Consider the following 18,749-nt stretch of genomic DNA (forward strand, 5'->3'; position numbering starts at 1 on the left):
GGCACTTTTTAGTTTTTTATTTAACAGATTAAGCACTGCATCTCTGCCTATTGTTGACCACACCACCAATGAAGACCATGCTCAAGGTTATGAGTATGCCTGCTTCTCAGGACAAATCCTGGCCCTTCAAAAGACCCAAAGACCCCTCAATGATGCAAACCACTGCTCCAAAGGGAGTCTGGCCTCAAGCCCAGAACTCCGGACAAAGAAAAAATGATGCTGCAGAATAGATCTGGAAATCTTTTTTTGTCGGAAGGACATTTGGATTAATCCTTCACCTGGAATGTATATCCAATAAGATTCCTTTATACATTCAAAAAAACATGTACCAGTATGTAGTCCAAAGTTGTTATTATATTTATATCCAAATATTTTGGGGGAATTTTCAGTATGACATATATATATGTATATGTATATTTATATGTATATATGTATATATATATATATATATATATATATGTGTGTATGTATATATATATATATATATATATATATAGATAGATATACAATTCAATATACAAGAAACACAAAAAGCAATAAACAATCACAAATACATCTGTACATAAATATATACAGTTCCTATTTACCCTAACTATTATTGTGGATGCAAAATACCATTTTGTGAAGCACAATAAATATCTTTTGCAATCCAAATTAACTCCTTCGGCGCTTATGATGAGCTCAGCTCATCATTAGGCACAGTGGAGCTGTGCTCATGACAAGCTGAGCTTGTCATAACTGCCGCGTAACGCCCACGTGGGGCTAATTCCCCTCCTGTGCGGGCGTTCCACAGGAGTGCATGGAGTCATGATGAACTCAGCTCGTCATGAGCACAGCTCTGCTGTGCAGCATGACGAGCTCAGATCGTTACGAGCACCGCGGTGCGGCCTGCGGCTCACCTCCCCCGCTGGGGAATTAGCCTTGCGGCGAAGGGTTTAATGAAGATAGCCCATCTACATACACACAACAAGAGGGAAAGTTCCTGAACACTCTTCACTTTTTAGGTTGTGCTAAACAATTCTTTTTCACAAATCATTTTAATTCTTTGGGGCTTTTCCAAAATGTATGTTGGCGCGTTTAAGCCCGATTAATTAGGGCCTCATTAGGATAGGTAAATCAAGGAAACCTATAAAAACCTGAATATTTGTATTGCAAATCAACGAATATACTTTTATACATAAAAGAACGGAGACAATTGAAAAGTGAAAAGTATACTTGGTGTGGTGAGTTTCCACCGTTCGTTTTATAGATTATAACTGATTGGACTCTCGAATAGGAGCGATACTCTCGGACGACACTGACTTTGGGTTCTACTTTTAATAATCACTGGCGTGGTATCCTTTTGGTTTGCCGTATTGAGTGATTTCCTCACGTCTATGTTACTGCCTGGTTATTAAGTATATCACTTTCAGGTGAGATATGGAGGCTTTCTTCATTGATTTTTTTTTATCCACACCGATCTTTACTATTATTTCCTTTTACACCTTGCATACTGTGCACCAAGATAAGGATTCTTATCCTATTTGATAATATTTCTTCTATCTGCCTGTGTAAATACCCTTTGTAAATTTCAATTGCCTCTGTTCTTTTATGTATACATCCCTTATATGACCACTTCCTGAGGAAGTGGACATAACTCTGTCTCAGAATTCCTAAGTATGCTATCAAAAAGACCTCTACTTTTGAAAAATCGTGTCTTTGGTCCACCTTAGTAGCTAGGTACTAGCCTAGAGGTGGCAAGACTACCTGACTAGCTAATTTTCCCACCTGTCCAGGTGCCAAGAGGGTCCTGGACAAAGGAGGGCAGCTTCTTCTCCATTTTGGGGAGCCCAGTTTGTACTCCAAAGGTGGCAGCTCTTGCTGGTCTAGGAAGGCTAATCAGCAGGCCCTCAGTTTGGAGGGGGTGTTACACCCTCTTCATGGACAAGCTTTTGTTCTGGACCCTCTTCTCGGGGACATCTTAAGGATTTTAGGGGCCCTGGGCCAAATGTATCTTGAGGGGCCCCCTGTTTGGAACAGCTTTGAATTTATGATTAAATTTAAGCTCTTTCATGCCTTCTTTGGCCAGGTTCCTGACAGTGTACAGGGGCACTAGTTCAAATTAAAATGTATTTATATCTAATATTCAGGGATAGTGACATGTGCCTACAATATTGTAACAAATCAGCAGGTCACTAATGTTACTGCAAATAGTCTTTGTGACACCCGCCCATTTCTCATATGTGTCTGTCCTATTGTCATCTAAATGTTTTTTATAGATATTGCATGACACATAAACACATTTATCTGCAAAATGTCTGTTATAGACTCTCACACAACAACCACTTTAAAATCCATTAACGGTATTTAAAAGAATCTAAGAGTTATTCAAAATCAACAGAGAAGACTCTCAGCAGAACAAAGCAGGCTTTATTAGGGGCCCCCTAAACAGCTGGAGCCCTGGGCCAAAGCCCACTTTGCCCATGCCTTAAAATGTTTTCTGCCCCTTGTGTGCATAAGCTCTCACCCTTGGAGCTCAGAACAATGTCTCGGCTGGCAAGCTGGTAGAAACCAGTCAGGGAACACACCAGCGGCTCGTAGGTTTTCAGGGGCACCTCTATGTGCATGTATTGGTAAATCCATCAGTGGAATCGGTGTGGGTTTATCAATGCGACATGTTACATACCAAACAACCATATTTTCAGAGAAGCCATCTTGTGGCTGGGGGTCTCGTTTTCACCATTGTCCAGTAAATGTTTTACAATGGCATCCCTGTCCACTTGCTCTGGCAGTAATTGTACTGACCAGAACAGGGGCATATCTGCCCATGCAGGTATGCCCTCACATGTAAGATTCAGCACCCTGCCTCTGGGTTGTCAGGCTGTCTGTAGGGCTGACTTAGGGATCATGACACGTAGGCATATGTGACATGTTGAGATTTCAATTTGGTCTATACCAAGACACACAGCATGCAATGGCAGCCTTGCATGGGCTTGGTGAGGGGTCCTTTAGGGTGGCAATATTCGTGCTGCTGCCCTCTTTAGTACCGGAGTACCTAGATACCAGGGGTATCATTTACTAAGGACTTACAGAGGGTGCTAAATGTTTTCCAAGTTGGGGGAACAATTGTACAGTTTTGGGAAAGAACTCTGGCATTGGGGATCGGGTTAGCAGGAACCCAGTGCACTTCCAGTCAAAATCACATCAGAACGAGGCAAAACATGGCGATGGCTACTTTCCTTACATTCACCTCATGAGGTAGCATCTCCTGGGGGAGGAATACAGCATTGCGGACCTGCTCAGCAGATGAGAGGGAGATTCACCATAGATAAAACTGTTCATTACCATGTAAAATTCCCAAACTTTGCACCTTTCTTGCATCTCCCATGGTGAGGAAGCTCGCTAACCCTCATAATAGTCGTGTCAGGCAACCTTGGTACTCCACTCTTCTGGAGTTGTCACTCGGCGCCCATGAGAAGCTTTCCCGCAGGCTGGATCTTATCACATGGAGGTAAGTCGGGTCAGGCTAAATCTTGAAATTTATAGTCAGAATTATAAGAGTTCAGTTACCTTTAGTTTCCATATCTTGAAGGGGGCCTGGTGGCCCACAACACAGACTGGGGAGAGGATGTAGCCTTACGGCTAAAGCGGTCGACCTGGAAGCTGGGGAACTGGGTTCGAGTCTCCACAACAACGCTCAACATCCAGTAGTTCTTGGCAAATCACTTAATCTACCCGTGCCACACAAAAATCGGTATGTCCTTTTCTAAAGAAACTGGTGCTGATGTAAAGCGCTCTGATACCCGATGTCTCGGGTCTAGTTCAACTAAACAAAACTCTTTAAAAAATAAAAATAATAATAATAATAAAAAGACCTTATATGCTGCAAACTAGAGTAGGTTTGGGCTTTACTGCTTTTCAAAAACTTGAATCCTTTAAAGACCACGGTCCAGGAGATCGTAAACTACCTTTTGCCTTTACAAAAGTCAGGCTTTGCATACTGTTCGCCTGCACTTAGCCACGGTTGTGGACTTCATACAGAACGAACCACTCTCTTAAGATAACCATAGTGAAGTACCTCCTGCGTGGAGCCTCAGTATAGGGCTTACCAGACTCATGAGTCCACCTATTAAACCTATGCATTTATGCTGTTTGCCTTCTTTCTTACTTCCTTTCATTGAATCCACAGGCGCTCACACTACACTTCACCTAGGCTCAGAAGGATCATCTTAGAATTAACACTAGGTTCCTCCCTAATCTGGTATCACATTAACACGCTAACCAAACCATAGATCTCTCAGTATTCTTCCTGCAGCTATAATCTGTTGTGGAAGGAGCCCTCACATGTTAGATGTCAAAAGGTCCCTCATGTATTACATCAACAGGACCAAATAATTTCGTACATATGACCATTTCTTTGTCTCCTTTGCAAAGCCTCATTAGGATGAGCCCATCTACAAAGCTGGCATAGCCAGGTGTATTGCAAGTGCATTCAGACTTGTTACCACAAGGCGAAAAGGGTTTACGAGCTCCACCTACAAGAAGGGTGCCACCATGACTTTCTTAGGCAGTGTACCATTAATGGATATCTGGAAGGCTGCCACCTTGGTAGGCACACACACCTTTACCAAGCATTATTGTACGGGCCTTAAGCAGGCCAACAGGTCTTTGTTGACCAGATGTTGCTGACATTATTTCAAACATCATCATCCACACACTAGACAGCACTGCGGAGAGAGTATACTGCTATACAATCTATGCTAAGCATGTGTATCTTCAGCCTCACATGCTACAAATGGAAAATGCGACTTGCCCCAGTATTGGAACTTTCATAGACTCCCATGCTTTTGTATCATTCCCCGTCGTCGGAATGGGAGCCTCGGTAACAAAAATACCATAGCAGTAGGTATAAAAGGGAAAGAAAAAGGCCTAGGCCTCATTCCCTTTTGTAGCATATCACCCTCTTTTTGTAAAAGAGACCAAACTTAGGCATCAGCCAATCAGAAGTGCCTCACCCCATAGAACACCCCTGAAGGAACCTCAGGGCCTCAGATGTTCTACTGCACGTTGTGCTTAGGGAGTCTCCTTTGAGCTCTGCTCATTTCATCTCTTTTCAAAAGATTTTCTTCAAACTTTCTCTTCAGGATCGTTTTAGGATGGCTGACAAGGATAAGAAGAAGGCCCTTTTCAAGCCCTGTTCCACCAGTGGCAAGAAAAGGTTGTTTGTGGAAGATAAACATAAGGATTGTATCTATTGCCTTTATCCGGATCATAAGGCGGAGGACTGTAAAATCTGCTGCACTTTCTCCCCCAAGACTCTCCGGGATCGAGCTGGTAGGCTTCTGACCTGGCTTCAGAAACAGAAGGAGAGGAAACATGGAGTTTCCAGTGACAGTGAGGAGTCATCATCAGCTGTGTCATCTAGAAGGTCAGTCAAAAGGGGTAGGGGTTCCCCTTCTCCTTCAGTGGAACACCCCTCTAATGCCTCAAATAAGACCCCCAGAGAGTCTGAGCGCCTAGGTCCAGGCGAATCTGCTCACCAAGGTGAAAAGGAGAGGGTAGGACCATCTTCGCCTTCCAAGGGTGTGACGACTGTCCCAGCCTTCGAGAAGCCCTCTTCCCAATCTTCTGAGAGAAGTTCCAAGTCCTCGATGACAAAGGCATCGTCGACGGAGGTTCCTTCGACGAAAAAATTGAAGACGAAATTAAAATTGGTTCCCTCGACTAGCTTGTCGACGGGAGATTCGTCGGCGAAGGGATCGTTGTCGAGAAAAGAAGCGTCAACAGCAGGTTCTTCAGCATCGACAGGAGGTGTGTCGACGGCATCGTCGACGAAGGCGTCGACGAGTACAACAACGTCGACGATGACGCCAATCTCGTCGACGAGGGTGCAATGTCGACGATATTGTCATCTGAAAAAAGAATTGCTATTTCGGTCACGAGAATAACGCCGGAGATGACATCTCCTAGTAGAGTGACCTCCTTGCCACCAGCTTTGCTCTTTGAGGAAGGGGAGTCAGATGAGGATGACCAGGACTCGTATGGCTATGCTAATAGTCCCTCTAAACTTCTGGTCAAATGTCAAGAGACGGATTCTGAAGGAGAATATGACCGGGAGTATGGTGGTTATCTTCAGGCGGCCCAGTCACAACATTATTCTGGACTGGACATGGTTACAGGACTACAAATATAAGGCAACAAGGCCAGTTCTGGTTCCAGCAGCGCCTGCAACGCCTGTCTTGGCTCCTGCCTCAACGGCTGCTCCTGAATTCCCTGCGCAGCCGTCCCCTCAGCCTCGGGCATCGATTCCGCAAGAAACTTCCAGGCCGGCGGACACCCATGATGATTCCTCGGATGAGGATCAAGATTCTGATCATGGATCTAGTGATACGACTGAATGGGATGAATACATCATTCCGGACCCTTCATCTCCATGTCCGTATCCGGTAGATTCCCCGCCAGCAGACGTAGGAGGTTTCCATCAGCTGATGGAATGAGCAGCAGGCAGGTTCAAGTTGGCTATGCCTGCAGTGGCCACAGAATGTTTCTTGTACAACTTCAAGGAACCCTACCGGAAGACGACAAGGTCCATACCTATAGTACAACATCTGTGGGAGGAAGGCCTTAAGGCTATGAAGAACCCAGCGACGGTGGTCCCTGTGCTACCGCGTTTGGATAAGAAATACAGAGCACCTGATGATGGACCGGCTGCCTTGACGGGCCACCCTAAACCAGACTCAGGTATTTCACAAGCGGCGCAGAGGAAATCCCGCAACCCCTCTGCTCCCTTAACTCCTCCGGACAAGGAAGGGCGGAGATTGGATAATGCTGGGAAAAGATTCTCGTCGATGGCGAGTCCTCTGGTGCGGGCGGCCAATGCCCTGGCGATATTGGGCAGATTCGACCGCCAGCTTTGGTGTGACGTTGCTCCGTTCTTAGACCAGCTTCCTCCAGAATCGAAATCCGAGGCAAAAAAGATCTTGCAAGAAGGAGAGGCAACTTCAATGGAGGTCATTGACTGTGCCATGGACATTGCCACGACGGCGTTTCGTTCATTGGCTGGGGCTGCAGTCCTCCGTTGCCAGGGGTGGCTGAAGGCTACCTGGTTTCGACCTGAGATTCAGAACAAGGTCCTGGATCTACCCTTTGATGGGGAGGCACTATTTGGGAAGCTAATCGATGCCACTATCCAGGAGATCAAAAAAGACACTGAAACCGCCAGATCCTTGGGTACCCTTCAGTATCGCAAGTCTCCTTTTAAGGGTTCCAGAGGCAGAGGTACGAACTACAGGGGATCCTATCAACAACAGCGTTATTCATCCACCGGCTCAGGTTCCCAGCACTACAGCCAGCCTTATCAACAGAGACAGGGCCAATCTTCTAACTACTCCAGGCCTTACAACAAAGGGAAACAGGCTCGCCAGGGACGTGATGCGTCCAAGCGGCAATACCGGCCTCCTGGCTCTTTCTACTGTTCTCTCCTCCAAGAAGTCATCAGTTGGAGGCAGGGTAGCCAAATACCTTCAAAATTGGTCCAATATAACATCGGACCGTTGGGTGCTCAACATCATTCGGAAAGGCCATACCTTGGAATTTACGCCAGTATCGCCACCCAAGCCCCCGGCAGCCATTCCATCTAAACACCTGCGTCTCCTGCGGCTCGAAGTCCAACAGATGCTCCGGAAGGGAGCAATAGAGCCGGTTCCCTCCAATCAAAGAGGACAAGGATTCTATTCCAGGTTCTTCCTGGTAAAGAAGATGCTGGAGAAATGGCGCCCCATTTTAGATCTCAGGGAGCTCAACACCTATCTCATCTCCCTGTCCTTCCGGATGGTCTCTCTCCAAGACATCTTGCGGCTCATCAGCCCAGGGGATTCCATGGCCACACTCGATCTCGAAGATGCGTACCTCCATGTCCCAATTCACCCAGCACACAGAAGGTTTCTACGATTCACAGTAGCCAAGGGCCACTTTCAATTCAGGGTTTTACCCTTTGGACTCTGCTCAGCCCCGAGGATTTTTACAAAGGTGCTGGCGCCAGTGTCAGCATTTCTGCAAAGAAACCATTTTCAAGTCTTCCCCCTACCTGGACGACTGGTTGCTGAAGGCCCCGTCCAGGGAAGCAGCACGGGACGCTGTTCAGGCTTGTACAAATTTGTTTCAGAATCTGGTACTCACTCTGTTAGAAAGTGGGTTGTTGGTAGGGGCAAATGTAGGTCTGCCACTAACACATGATAGGTCTCAGCATAGGTCTTAGAAAAGTATTTCTTTGCTCAACCCTTGGTAACGTGGCTGCGAGCAGACAGGCTTAACTTCAAAGACAGGTATGTAAAGCATTTAAAAACACAATTTCAGTAAATAATTAAGACACAACACAAAATAAAAATCCAACACCAATTTATAAAAATAGGTAATATTTTTATCTTTTAAATGACACCAAAACGAAAATAATCCACTGTAGGGAACCAGAGATATGAATTTTTAAAGATTAGTCACTTTCTAGTGCTTCGAAACCAACAGTGCCCCTTAAGTCATTTCGTTTTCTCTGTCAGGGACACACCTTTATAAATTGTTCTGAAGAATTCTCACCACTGTAGTGGGCCGCCTTCTTCAGCAAGAGGGGTCCAGTTAGAACATCTTCCGGGCGTTCTGCTTGCGGGTCCCAAAGTATCCAACACACAACCCAAGGTTCTGGAATCTCCAAGAAGGTTCTTGAAAGTGTGAAACTTCAATGCCGCAATCCACTTGAATAAAACCCTTACAAATTCACTGTACTCCAGGCTTGGAATTCTTTGTGGGGCTGTCCAGGTGAGCTCTGTTAACCTGTAGCTTGCAGGGAGTCCACTCTTAGTCCTTTGGCAGCAAGGTAATCCACAGGGCTGCAGTTTTACTTGGTGCAGTCTTCAAAGATCAGGCCTTAGAAATCTTTGCACAGCAAACTATGCAGCAGGGCACTTCTTGCTTCATTCATTTTCAAGCAGCAGGTCTGGAGGGCTCTGCCCCTCTCAGATACTTATTCATAATTCTCTGGGTCAAGCACCAGGTCACTGCTGACCAATGAGAGCAGGGCAACTCCTCATAGTTATGACCACATCCTGTGGAGTGTGGCATTAGTTTGCCCCAGAGTGATCATCCTTCCAAAGCCATAATGGCTGATTTTCCAGCAAGGAGGTAAGAGCTGGCTAAACACACCCCCTGGGATATCTCATTTCCATGGTCCATTCCCGTACCATCTGCAAATACCTTTCTTCAGCCTGGTCCTGACTCTGGGTCATGACTGTCATAGTGGACTAAAACCAGGGCCTCCCCTCTTGCCTTTGTAGAGCGTAGTTTACGACGCCACCTCCAGGCCTGGCATTCCTATAGAACAGATCACTGCCCTCCCAGCAGCCTGGCTAATCCACTTAACTCTGACCAATCAGGGCAGACCACTGAAAGGCTGAATTTGGACTTACAAACAAGAAAGTCTCATAACTTATTGTATGCACACTTTAGGAGAAATTCAACAATATAATATCGTTGGATTTACTACGACCATTCTGGGAAGTCTTTGAATGCTCCGGCTAGTCCTCTCCTATCAATATTTAGTAATCAATCACTTCCTACCATGTTAACCTATGGGCCATGGGGTTTGCAATGGGGAAAATGACTTGCGTCACTTGTGTAGCACCAGGGCTTATAAAACCATATTTTATAAGTATTTCCCTTATTTCTACCGGACCCCCACCCCTGTGCAACTAGGGGAGACTTCAGGGGTTCTGAATCTGCAGAAATATTGCAGATCACCCTTACCCAATTCTTCCAGCATCAAAGTCCAATTTGAGCACCTCTTTAAGACAATGTGGGGAGTGAAATGTGAAATTTCACTTTACCCAGGCTTCTATAAACTCATTGTATAAGGGCGCTCCTCATAGATAACTGGCCCCCTACCCTTGGATCCCTAGGGGTGACACTAGGGGTCCCTAATTTGCAAAAACATGGTAGGTTTTTAATTTTTAATGGCCCCTACCCCCAAAGTTGAGTTTGGGCACAATTTAAGGTTTAAAAAGCTGTCCTGGCCACCAGTGCAGCTTTTAAACTGACCTCAGGCTTCAGCACTGCACACATGCTGGTGCAGAGAATCTGCTGGACTCTAAACTGCCATGCCCCAGGATACTGGAGACTTCTAGGTAGTTTCCATCCCCTACCCTATTACATACTAGGGGCTTATGTGGTAGGTCATGCCAACTACATGGGTACCCCACCATACTATAGTGTACCCTAGTGTATGTTGGGTGTCTTAACTGTGTTCTAATGTGTTCCTTTTAGCTTGGCCCTGGCCATGGGCCTAGTGAAACAGAGCCCAGGGTCAGTCAGAGTCAGTTACCACCAGATCCAATCAGCAAAAAGTTAGGGGTGCCCAGGGCACAGGATGATTTTGCAACACACTCTAAACAAAGAAAAGTCGTCCCTAGTCCCGTCCAGAAAGGTTTGTTTCCTTGGAGCCATCCTGGATTCAAAGCTCTCGAAAGCCTTCCCGACTCTGGAAAGGAGGGATAAACTACAGACCTTGGCTCGAAACCTACGAGAAAGAAGGTGTCTTTCAGTACGCCACTACAAATATCTGCTGGGAGTAATTTCATTGTGTATTCCTCTGATTCCTCACTGCAGACTGAGGATGCGTCCTCTGCAGGAACAACTAGACATCTAATGGAAACAGGTTCACGGATCATTCGAGGACAAGGTGACCGTCACTCCAATGATGAAGGAAGCGGCCTTATGGTGGACAGATCAAAACAACTTGTCCCAAGGTCTATCCTTCGTAAAAGATCCGTCTCCTCAAGTAGTAACAACGGACGCGTCATTGGAGGGTTGGGGAGCTGTGATGCAAGACCTACATGACAGCGGCCATTGGTCTCCTCACGATCAACGGCTCCACATCAATCTTTTGGAGCTAAGAGCAATAAGACTGGCTCTGCAAGCCTTTCTTCCCCGCTTAGGAGGTTCACAAGTGCTCATCAGAATGGACAACACCACGGCTATGCACTACGTGAACAAAGAAGGAGGAACCAGGTCTCTTATGTTGTCGCAGGAAGCTCCTCAGATCTGGGAATGGTCGATACTTCACGGAATATCGCTAAAGGCGGAACACTTGCCAGGAGTTCTAAACGAGAACGCTGACAGGCTGAGCAGGCTGAGCAGGTCATCCTCAGTCAGCCATGAGTGGGAGTTGAACCAGCGAGTTCTGGAAGAGGTCTTCAGCCAGTGGGGCAGACCGGAGGTGGATCTCCTTGCCACACCGACCAACAAGAAATGCCTGTCTTATGCAAGCAGATTTCACCACCGAGGGTCATTGGGGAATGCGCTTTCGATAGCCTGGTCAAGGACATTTGACTACGCCTTTCCTCCCATCCCTCTGATTCCGCGGCTCATTAGGAAGATCAAAGTGGAACCATGCAGGATGATCTTGATAGCCCCTGCTTGGCCGAGACAGTTCTGGTACACGAAACTCCATCTGTTGTCGCTAGCTCCTCCTCTTCCATTGAGGACTATTCCAGATCTCCTCACAATGTCCGAAGGACAGGTTTGGCACCCAGATCCACAGTCATTACACCTGACAGCATTGCTCCTGAGCAGCGAGAGTTTATGAATCTCCCCATCTCAAGCGAGATTAAGGAGGTCCTCTCCTAGGCGAGGGCTCCTTCAACGAACAGCACCTACCGGTTAAAATGGAAAAGGTTTTGTATCTAGTGTAGGAGAGAAAAAATTGACCCCTTTGCTTCAAAGCCTCATCAGCTTCTGCTTTATCTGCTATCCCTGGCTAAGTCGGGACTAGCCCATTCGTCAATTAAAGTTCATTTGGCGGCCATTTCGAGGTACAGAAGATCTGGGTCTGGACCTTGGTTGTGGTCTTCCAGGATTGTCAAACAATTTCTTAAGGGCTTGTTCAGAGTCTATCCACCAGTGAGGCCTCCGCCTCCTACTTGGCATTTAAATCTAGTCCTCTCTCAGCTTATGAAAAACCCATTTGAACCAATTCATCGTTCTGACATAAAGTTCCTTTCATGGAAATTGGCTCTACTCCTCGCCCTCACATCGGCTGGACGGATTGGAGAGTTGCAGGCCCTTACTCTCCAGGAGCCTTTCCTGCAATTTAAAAGGAACACTGTAATCTTGAGAACTAACCCTAGGTTTATACCCAAGGTACCCTCGGACTTCCACTTGAATGAGCCGGTTATTCTGAAAGCGTTCTTTCCTCAACCGGCTACACCAGCGAAAAAGACGCAGTCCAAGCAGGGGGTAGCAAGATGGATCACAAGTGCCATTCTGCATTGCCATACTGCAGCCGGGAAACCTCTGACTGCCAGGATTCGTGCACATTCCACAAGATTGGTGGCATCTTCAACGGCCCTCTTTGCGGGGGTGCAGATTAAAGACATTTGCATAGCTGCTACCTGGAGCAGCGTCCACACCTTTACCAAGCATTACTACTTGGAGTCCTTACAGCAAGATGATGCGGCAGTGGGACAGGCTGTCCTGAGGAACCTCTTACAACAAATGGTGAGCTTTCCTTTCTATCCCACCGTTGTTTGCACATTTTGTATCTTTATGTCATGTTGGCTATTGTAATGTTTTTATTGCACAAAATGTGTTATTTATTGCTAACTGCTTGCTACTCTGATACAAAAGCATGGGAATCTATGAAAGTTCTAATACTGGGGCAAGAAAACAAGTTATTTACCTGTAACTTTGGTTCCCCGGTATTGGTAACTTTCATAGATTCCCATGCGCCCACCCACCTCCCCGAGGAAAGCTCAGCCTACAACAGATATGGTGACTGATATACAACGGCTACGAAAATCTGAGGCTTTGAGGTTCCTTCAGGAGGGTTCTATGGGGTGAGGCACTTCTGATTGGCTGATGCCTAAGTTTGGTCTCTTTTACAAAATAAAGAGGGTGATATACTACAAAAGGGAATGAGGCCTAGGCCTTTTTCTTTCTCTTTTGTACCTACTGCTATGGTATTTTTGTTACAGAGGCTCCTATTCCGACGACGGGGAATGATACAAAAGCATGGGAATCTATGAAAGTTACCAATACTGGGTAACCAAAGTTACAGGTAAATAACTTGTTTTATTACTCTATAGGCATCTGTTTATATCCTGTAGTGCTGTAGATTTACATGTGCCCGCCCTCCTTTCCACATGAATGTGTCTTTATCCCGCAGTCTTTTTCCCCGCAGGGAACCACAACGCGGTCGTTACAACAACCACGTTGTAATTCCGCATACCATTACCCCGCAAGTCGTTAACGACTTGCGGAGGGTGGGGGGGCGGGGGGGATGTTGAAATAGTATAATTTATTATTCCAACTCCAGTCTGTGTGGACAGTAGGGAAGGTGTTGGATTTTAAATCCAATACCTTCCCCCCCCCCCCTTCCGCAAGTCGTTGTTCCGACTTGTGGAGTAACGGTATGCGGAATTAAAACACGGTCGTTGTAACAACCGCTTTGTGATTCCCTGCTGGGAAAAAGTTTTGTGGTAAATATTGTGTTCAAGGCATATGAGCTGCAGATCTTACACTGTGCATTAGATCGCCACCTGGTGGTGGGCTCGGATGATTGCATGTTGTTGTCGTCTTGGAAGAAGTCTTTTGTAGTCACGAGATAGGTGACTCCTCCCTTGGACGATAGTGCGCATGGGCATCGGCTCACTCCTTAGATTGTTTTTTTTCCGCCTCTGGGTTCGGATTAAACTTTTCCGCTCCGAAATCTACTTTTCAAGTACTTTTACGCGTAAAAACGTATTCAAACTTCACCAAACTACTTTCGATATCGACAAACGTAGTCTCGACTCCATCAGCTCGGTTCCGGTCGTCGACGCGGGCCGTTGGGCCTATCCACGCTGTGAGGCCTACACCTCATGGAAAGGACGCCATTCAAAAGATGCCCCGAGTGTGAGCAAAGTTTCCACATACTGACCATCACGAGGTCTGTAACCTGTGCTTATCGCCAGAACACGACGAATCCACCTGTACAGCATGTGCGTCCTTTCGATCCAAGAAAACCATTCGAGATCGGAGGGCCCGTTGACACGACATGCAGAGATCAGCTCCGGAACCGGTGGATATCTTCGACGAAGAAGTTCCGCTTGTTCCCGAAAAAGATTCAGACGATCTCCAAATAGTATCCGAGGCAGACGACTCCATAGCATCGGGTCAGCGCATGAGTACTACTGCCCCTGCCCATACCAACCACCCAAATCGAAGGCAAAGGTCAACACTCCGCCTCCGGGGGCCAGTTGCGACCGAAAAAACACTTCGAAAGCCCCACCATCGAGCCCGGCTTCGAAGAAATTACTCAAGCCTTCAGGTAGCTCCTTACCGAGCTAGCCGCACGTGCCGATTCCCACCAGCTCCCTCGGCACCGAAACCGAAAGAAGTCCCGGCTCCAAAACCGTCGACTTCTAGAGACAAAACTATGAAGCCAGCGTCTGACGCCTCGAGACCAACGAGACCAGCTTCCACTCCGAAGCCAATATCTTCGGTACCAAAACGTACAAGGCCGGATTCCGATGCGCTCAAGCCCTGAAAACAGTCTATGACTCTGAAAACAATACCTTTGGTGCCGAAATCTACTCCAAAGGACACTCCTAAGGCAAAAGACAAGTGGCAACTGAAAAAATCAATGCCGGCAAAGGTTTCGCAAGCAGAAGACCTGTTCCAACTTGATCCTCTACAAAAGAAGATCTACATTGACCCAAAGACAGGTCATGTATCCATTACACCGCACAGTAAGAGGAAATCAGACACAGCACCTACACCCACAGTGCCTGTCAAGAAGGACTCTGCCACATCTCCTATGCACCCTTCTTCTCCTATACTTCCTTCTCCTTCATCTCCTGTTCCTCTTAATATTTCACCTCAAATTCTCCTATAAACTCCTCCTCATTCTTCCCCACATACACCTCCAAATGATGATGAGTATAGCATAGGGGGAGGCGTAGACCCAGATGAGCCTTTTCCCTACCCTGTTGATGATCCAGATTGGGAGTACCCAAACCCACAAGATGTGCAGATATTCCTGACCCACATTAATATCCACAAAAACCTTCTCCCCCAGAAGACAATATTGGTTTTGGGCACTTACTGAATAGAGCTGCCATTTATCATGGGGCCACCATGCATTCAGATGAGGCAGAGGAAGACTTTTTATTAGATACGTTTGAACAATCACAAAGGTCTGTTCAAATTCTTCCTATGATTAAAGGGGTCATCAAACATGCTCCAGAAGTATTTAAAGGTCCTGTACGTGCTAGGATTCTAAACCCTAGAATTGAGAAAAAGTACAGGCCTGCTCCTGGGGATCCTGCCTACATTAAAGGACAGCTACCCTTAGATCCCCTAGTCGTGTCAAATGCTAGAAAAAGAGCAAACTCACAGACAGGTGAAGCACCACCCCCTGATAAAGAATCTAAGGTTCTAGATGCTTCAGGCAAAAGGATAGCTGCACAAGCTACCAATACATGGCGTATAGCTAACACACAAGCCCTCCTTGCAAGATATGACAGGGCTCACTATGATCAGTTAGAGACTTTACTACATCTACCTGACCAATATAAGGCGCAGGCAAACAACCTTATACAAGAAGGCAAGTTAATTTCAAATGCCTCAATCAAGTGCACACTTGATGTAGCAGACACTGCATCTGGAGCTGTAAACACTAGTGTCCTACTTCGACGTCATGCGTGGCTACGCATTTCAGGATTTAAGCAGGAAGTGCAAACTATCATCTTAAATCAGCCATTCAACCAACATCAATTGTTTGGACCAGAGGTAGACACAGCACTTGAGAAAATGAAGAAAGATACCGATAAACCCAAACCTTTGGGAGCTTTCCAATCCACACAAGCTAGAGGCTCTTTAAGTCGCTCCTTCTATAGAGGAGGCTCCAAACAGACTGGAGCAGACAATACATCTTCCTTCAAATCTAATACGCAGACATCCTCCAGTAAAGGATATTTTAGAGGAGGCTATAGGGGCAACACCAATAAAGGAAGAGGTCAAGGTAACAACAATAATCAAACCTCTTCCACCACAAAACAGTGACTTCCCTCTGCTCCCTCAACAGCTCTCCACTCCTGTTGGGGGCAGACTAACACAGTTCCTACCTGTCTGGAATTCCATCACAACAGACAGGTGGGTAGGACAAATTATTCAGTATGGCTACTGCCTCGAACTTACAGCTACCCCTCACATTTACCACACAGGCAGCGTCCAATGTCTGCAGAACATCTTATACTGCTCAAACAAGAAGTCCTATCACTTCTTCAAAAGGACGCAATAGAAATAGTTCCTTTACACATCAAGGAACAGGGGTTAGTCGCTGTATTTTCTAATACCCAAAAAGGACGGGACACTAAGACCATTTCTCGACCTCAGGCCCCTCAATCAATATATACACTGAGATCATTTTCATATGATCACTTTACAACAAGTGCTCCCATTGCTGCAACAAGGCGACTTCCTTACAACACTAGATCTAAAGAATGCCTACTTCACATTCCCATACATCCTTCTCACAGGAAGTATCCGAGGTTTGTACTGGAAGGACAGCATTATCAATTCAAAGTCCTTCCATTCGGGGTAACAACTGCACCAAGAGTGTTCACAAAGTGCTTAGCAGTAGTAGCAGCACATCTCAGAAGACAACAGATACATGCCTTCCCATATCTAGAGAGTGGCTCATAAAAGCCAAGTCATTCAATCAGTGTGTCCAACACACACATCAAACAATTCAAACATTGCACGAATTAGGGTTCACAATCAACTACACCAAGTCGCACCTACAGCCCTCTCATGTACATAAATATTTAGGGGCCACAATAAACACTTCTACAGCTCTAGCGTATCCCAGTCCAGCAAGGAGACCGAGCATTCAAGCCTTAGTCACAAAATTTCAACATCAACACTCTCTCCCATCCAGAGGGTTCATGAGACTAATAGGCATGATGGCATCTTGCATCTTTATTGTACCATATGCAAGACTGCAAATGCGTCCGTTACAAGAAAGTCTAGCACAACAGTGGAATCAGGCTCAAGGACAACAAACAGACCTGGCCACACACATCGCTCTCTGCAGTGGTGGAACACCAAAAACTTGACAAGAGGGCAGCCGTTCCTCGGACCTGTTCCACAAATAGTACTTACAGCAGACGCATCTCTAACAGGATGGGAAGCCCATCTCCTACATCATAAGACTCAAGGGAAATGGGCCATTCAACAAAGAACGTTCCATATCAATCACCTAAAGCTGCTAGCAATATTCTTAGCGCTCAAAACATTCCAAGTACAAGTACAAAACAACGCTGTCTTAATCCGGACGGACAACATGACAGCTATGTACTATATACAAAAACAGGGGAGACGCACTCTCTACAGCTGTCCCAGCTTGCACAGAACATTTGGAGATGGGCCATTCCGCAAAACATATATGTGTTAGCAGTACACCTTCCAGGAGTTCACAATCAGATAGCAGATCTGTTAAGTCGACAGACACAACAAATTCACGAATGGGAACTTCATCCGCAAGTTCTTCTACCTTCCTTTCACAAGTGTGGTCATCCAGACATAGATCTGTTCGGCACACATGAAAACACAAAATGCCCAACCTTCGTCGACAGCTTTCCACACCCGCGGTCCAAGGGCAATGCGATATGGATGAACTGGTCAGGCAGATTTGCGTATGCTTTTCCCCACTACCACTAATACCACTAATAGTGCGCAAGCTACGACAACAGTCGCTCAAAATGATTTTAGTAGCTCCCACATGGGCACGCCAACCGTGGTATACAACTCTGCTAGAACTATCCCTAGTTCCACACCAAAAGCTACGTCTGACACCATCCCTGATAAAACAGAACCATGGAGATATCAGACATCCAGACCCAAGCCAACTGAATCTGGCGATCTGGCTCCTGAGGTCTTAGTTTGGTTATCTTAACCTACCACCAGACTGTATGAATATCATTAAAGAAGCCAGGAGACCTACTACTAAAGCTGCTATGCTGCTAAATGGAAAAGATTTGCCATTTACTGCAACAATAACCAAATTGACCCCCTACATGCTTCAATCCAAAATATCATTGGCTACCTTCTACATTTACAAAGATGTAACTTGGCATATTCATCTATACGCCTACATCTAGCAGCAATTGCAGCATATTTACAAAATAGACAACATCTGTCTTTATTTAGAGTGCCTGCTAATAAAGCATTTATGGAAGGATTAAAAAGAATCATTCCTCCCTGGTTACCACCTTCTCCAGTGTGGAACCTAAACATTGTTCTTACAAGGCTCATGGGACAACCTTTTGATCCTCTACACAAATGTGAACTGCAATTCCTCACATGGATAACAGCTTTTCTAGTAGTTATTACCTCTTTTAGGAGAGTTAGTGAGATTCAAGCTTTCACTATACAAGAACCATTTTTACAATTACACCATAAAAAAGTGGTTCTCAGAACAAATCCTAAATTTCTTCCAAAAGTCATTACTCCGTTTTATATAACCCAATCTGTAGAGTTACCGGTGTTTTTCCAAAACCCAGACTCTGTAGCAGAAAGAGCTCTACACACACTAGACATTAAAAGAGCTTTCCTCTATTATATAGATAGGACCAAATCATTTTGCAAAACAAAGCAATTGTTTGTAGCTTTCTCTCCACCACATAAGGGCAACCCCATCTCTAAAGCTGGAATTGCAAGGTGGATTGTAAAATGTATACAAATAT

General features: G+C 45.8%; 1 protein-coding gene across 1 annotated transcript in view; it reads left to right on the plus strand.

Moving 5' to 3' along the window:
• UBQLN1 (ubiquilin 1) overlaps window positions 1–18,749 on the plus strand; it is a 564,657-nt gene that overhangs the window by 488,303 nt on the left and 57,605 nt on the right. The gene's annotated exons all lie outside the window — the stretch shown is intronic.

The sequence above is a fragment of the Lissotriton vulgaris genome, chromosome 3_1 (genome assembly GCF_964263255.1).
Source record: "Lissotriton vulgaris chromosome 3_1, aLisVul1.2, whole genome shotgun sequence".
Lineage (NCBI taxonomy): Eukaryota > Metazoa > Chordata > Amphibia > Caudata > Salamandridae > Lissotriton > Lissotriton vulgaris.